Source organism: Cariama cristata, unplaced genomic scaffold (assembly GCF_000690535.1).
Source record: "Cariama cristata isolate BGI_N322 unplaced genomic scaffold, ASM69053v1 scaffold39248, whole genome shotgun sequence".
Classification (NCBI taxonomy): domain Eukaryota; kingdom Metazoa; phylum Chordata; class Aves; order Cariamiformes; family Cariamidae; genus Cariama; species Cariama cristata.
Genome location: NW_009631396.1, coordinates 25,180 through 30,277, shown reverse-complemented (window position 1 = coordinate 30,277; position 5,098 = coordinate 25,180). Strand labels below are relative to the sequence as shown.

The 5,098-nt window shown below is 41.1% G+C and overlaps 1 protein-coding gene across 2 annotated transcripts in view; it reads right to left on the bottom strand.

Moving 5' to 3' along the window:
* Positions 1 to 1,134, bottom strand: part of DIP2B (DIP2 disco-interacting protein 2 homolog B (Drosophila)) — a 36,408-nt gene extending 35,274 nt beyond the window's left edge. For both annotated transcript variants that reach the window (XM_009705924.1, XM_009705925.1), the window contains exon 1: positions 1,068 to 1,134. The gene's annotated coding sequence lies outside the window, so the exon portion shown is untranslated. The remainder of the gene's footprint in view (positions 1 to 1,067) is intronic.
* Positions 1,135 to 5,098: the final 3,964 nt, after the last annotated feature.

Here is a 5,098-nt window from a genome sequence, read left to right as displayed (position 1 = left end):
ATGCAACCATCAAGTGTTCTGGAGTGGCAGAGTCTGGAAGTTACCCCACAATAGTGGCAGAGTCCTTTTATGTTCCTCAAGCAATTGCCCGAAGTGAACTGCTGTAATTTCAGCAGAAAAAAACCTATACGATCTTTCCCCAACGGAGGTAGTGCTGATGGCCAATAAATGCACTTTCAGCCTTCGCTCTTTAGTTTTCTGGCAGTAGTTCAGTCTCAGTAAATTACGGTAAGTCCAGTCATGACTGCCTGTCATACCCATTCACTCCCCAAACTGCTAAGAGCCAGACACATTAGTTTTTAATGGTTAAGCATCTCAGCATATCAGCAGTGCAATTATTTTGGGTAAGCATGCCCATAATAATTATTAGGCACACTTTCAGCCATGTCCTTCAGTTTACAATTATATATAATTATCCTACATACAATCAGCTCTACTGCTAAGGATCTCTGAACCAAAAGAAACAGATGTAAACAAAGGACATGAATTCAGCTACTCTGGTAAAATAAACCAACAAATTATGAAAATTCTATGTTTCTCCAACAATGAATTAAGACGGCTGAAAGAAGGACGCAGTACAGACCAACTCTGCAGTTAAGTCATTTTTAAGAAGGTTTCAAGAATGATTCTTGAGGACCTCACACTTCACGACTGATTCAAAGCCCTTGAGTTCTCAGCTGACAAGGGAGGAGGATGTGATTTACGTATGTGGGAGATAAAGACAGGGCATACAAAGTGTTGAAATCCACAGCACTCTACAGAGACCCAAACAGCAGCTCTGGAACTACCAGGAATCCCTGGAGTTCAATAGGAACAAGCAAACTAGAGGCAAAATACTGCTCTCAGCATCACGGCATCCATGACGCCATGGATGTAACACGGATGACTTCACGGCATCCATGTAGCCTCCACAGTATAATTATGAGATAGCCAAGGAAACGCATATGAAACGGAATAGTTCAGAGTGAGCAAATGAAATCTCAGTGCTTCACTCCACAGCCATTGCACAGATCCCTTTAATGTCAAGGCTACGCAAAATTCTTATGCCAGCTGAAACAAGTACCTACCTTGGGTTTGTGGAACATATGGAGCCAGAAGCTTTGCTCTCTTCTTCTCATACCCCTTTTGTGTGATGTCCCCTAAAACCAAGGAAAGAAAACTCATTTAATCATGTCCTCATTTTTCAGTTTGAGCTCTGGTTTGCTTTTCTTTTCAGTGACATGAAAGTTTCACCTGGACACAGCAATATATATGCTGAAGAAAACCTGAAGTCAAATAAATGCGAGTACATTATGATTTCAAAGCCTCCATATTACAGAACTTCTGCAGTTTCCCTTGGGATCTGAGATATACACTATGCACTATTTAAATGTAGTAATTTGAATCAGAACAGCTATCTAAATGGAATATCAAAGCAATGAAAACCTGAAAAAGGAAACCTTGGAGTGCATGAAAATATTCTGTAACCACAAAGCCAACTTAGGGTAACAAAATGGCGTAATTCCCAAACAACAGGGCAAAGGGAAAGTGCAAATTCAGAGCCTCATCTTAAACTAATCAAACTGAGAACAGCACTTAGCAAATAAAGCGAGACCACTGCAAGAGATGTTTAGGGCACCTCTGAAAACTGAGGCAAGGATGAACAGAGTCAGCTTCTAGACTACTGCACTGCAAGCAGACCCTATGATCCAGAAAAAAATTACACTTTAAATCATGTCTATTTGATATTCAGTGAAGGCAAGCTAGGGGGTTGTGTTTTGGGTTTTGTTTTTTTTTTTTTAACCTGGTAGCAGCTGTAATTCCACAGTTTGCCTACTGGCAGAAGCACGCAGAAGATAGATGCTTGAGCTCCACAGAAGCAAAAACTCCAGAAGAGCATAAGTATTAGTAAACTTTTCCCTTTTTATAAAAAAAAAAAACCCTAATCTGTCTGATCCTGGAGATGTACCATCTGGCTTCTGCCTTTTGTTTTAGTTTCTCACACTACATCAGAACCACCAGAAAGACTGAAACCTTGAAGGGATTAAAACAAAAAGCCCTGCAGCACTTCAAGCCTTTTAGTATCCTGACCTGTACTTGTAACCTCTTACTTCTTGGGGCTGAAAGATTGGAAGCGATCAAACACCTAGCAGTAAGAAAACAGAGTTATTCGGTATTACTTCCCAAGCTAAAATTAAGCCCACATTTGTACTACAACGAGCAGCTAGTGATCGCAGACAGCATGTTTTCTTTGCCGTGAGCCCGATTATTGCAAGGCAACAGAGTATTAGACACTGAGCAGCACAGGCCACTGTACTTGCTGCCTTACAGCATCCTTCTGCCAGACACTTCCAGCCTGATCTGGAGGGCCACATCAGAAAAGGGGATTAAAGGGTTTAGGCTCTAAGCCTCCAAACACAACCAGCATCTCTGCTAAAACATTCCAGCTAACTGGCCAGTTTGGTTATAAAGGTGATTTTGCAGCCCTGAAATGCTCGGAAAGGGAACGGACTTCGCTCTTTTGTGCTGGACAGTCAACATCGGTGTCACCGAAATGCCTAGACTAAGAGTTTTGAAGTTGCAATGGGTACTCACGCTGCTTAGCGGAGGGCGTGCATTTGCACATAAAATTTTATCTCATTCCTCTAACACTATGTTTGAGTCAGTCCCCAACAAGTCCAAACAAATCCAGCAGCTGGAAATTAGAATGTCCATGAAGCACTGAAATGCCAACCAAAGCACTAATTTTAATGCTTGATTGCAATACATAGCTCAGTTAAATTAATCCAGCTCACAAGAAAGGTATGCTTCCAGTGTAAGAAAAGTACACCTTCAAAAAAGAGCTACACAAAGACTACACGCCAGAAGGATAACATTTTGATTGACTGCATGAGCTCCAAAATCCACCAGCTTTTCGGAGATTTGCCTCTCCATTTTCAGAGGCAGTTTTAATTCCCCACTTTTGTTCATTTGGGTAGCAAATAGACCAGGGTAACTGTCACTTCAGGAAAAACAACCCTGCACAGAAAGAGGGAGGGATTTTTCCTTATAACCGACCCACAGATTTGTTTGTAGCTTGTTATTTCGTGATTAATTTCCCCACAAGATTTAATTGGACTCTTGATATCAGTGGTTACACACTATATATAATGAAACATTTGCCACAGAAAATCGTTGGAATTACTAAGGAATACCAGTACATTATGAACGAATACCAGCACTTTCAATTTAAGTACTAGTAGCATCACTTTCTGTTTCACATACCGGGAAGCAAAGAATTCTCTCTGATCACCCGTTCCACACTAATATCCTACCAATAAAACAAACCTATCCCCACAGGAACGCAAGCATTATGGTTCACAGATTTGCATTTGGAAATCTGAAGTCGAGGTGAGACTACTGAAAAACAAGAAGGTAACTCAGGCCAAAACACTACTTGCAACCGTAACTACCACGCGATGCAGATCATTTACATCATTGCTTGAAAAAAGGATCCTCTGAGCATAAGCTGATAAAAAAATAAAAAGCCTAATGCCATTTGGTAAGAGCAGGAAAGTTCCAACTAGCAAAATTCAAGCAACAGAAGTGAGGGTGATAAAACCCTGGGACTTCCCTGCAGCATCATGTCTTCCCACTGCTGAATTTCCAAGTACGGTTTGTTAAAAAAAAAAAAACACAAAACACCACGCACCATGAACACCTCAAAAAAAATCAACCATTTTTTGACAAACAGGTTGACAGTGTCAAGCACCTGCCTGCAGGATTAGAAAGCGTAACGCTAAAATTTTTAGACTAGCCCTACTGAAGTGGAACTAGGCAGTAGGGACGGAAAAGGTTAGAAGCAGATAAATTAGAGTTCTGTATTTAAGGACATCCATCCATGTGGATTAGAAACAGAACACAATTAATCTGAAATAAAGCTCCAGACACAGGGACTAAGGCTCTCAGGAAAAAAGCTTGTGTGTAGGCACGGGTGACAGGTGTAAAGTCATCTCAATAAAATTATGATCTGATTACTCCAACCACAATAGTTATGCTCAAATTGACATCTCAAGTCTTGGAAGCAAGTGTCCCTTCAATATGCTGCACGAGTGGAACAAATTTATTGTATAAAGCCTCTTCTCTCTGGTCATAGATAGCTCATATTTGATACCAATCCACCGAGACAGAAACCAAAGAATCACTAAGGGAGAAAATTTCTTTCACCCTATTCCTCTTCTGCTGATCTACAGGAAATGGAAATGGCTAGATCTGAACATAAACGCAGACTTCCTCACCCAATATCATAAATTACAGCAACAGGAAGAGAACCAAGACAATAGGACTGCAATCTCAAGAACCATTCACTCCTACTACATAAACCTGGTAAATCATCAACCCCGCTTCCATAAATTAAACACTTTGTGACATTTGGTGTGCTAAATTCTTCCAGATAGCTGAAAAAAACAAACCAAGAACCACAATGCCTCTTTACACAGATGCAAGACACAGCACTACAAAGAAAACAGTAGCAAAGCAAATGAGAGCTGACAATTTAGCTTTAAAATGGTGCTAGTGCTTGTTCATTCCTAGGAAAGAAATTACAAACAAAAACACTTATTGCGAAGACATTCTTTTGGCCCTCTCCCAGCTACAACCGTTTCTGTTCAGTTGTAGTCTATATTTATCTATACCCTAAGCTAGTCATGGCTGTGCCTCCACATGCTGAGGGGGCCCTGCTAAGGAAATGGGATTCTTCTCAAAAGCAAGCAAAGCTTCAGTTTCTTTTCAGTCAAGACCCTTTCATCATAACCAACTGTAAGATTCCTGTATGTCGCGATCTTTCCTAGTGTCTCAAAATGTGATGTCAGGAATACTTATGTGTTTGTGTGTTTTGTTTTGTTAAGGACACATGAGAGTGAGCTAAGCGGCTGACCGCTGATGCGGCTGAGGAACAGGCTCTCGCTCCTTCCTGACACCTCTGCTGCAGTGACAGCGACCATGAGCTCAGGTGCAGAGATGCCTTCAACTTCCACAGATAACCAGCACGTTAGAACAGCCCGAAATGTAAATACAGACCACCACCACTACAATCATCAGCTCCACACACTACCATTTTCCTCACTGTGCTACCTAAACT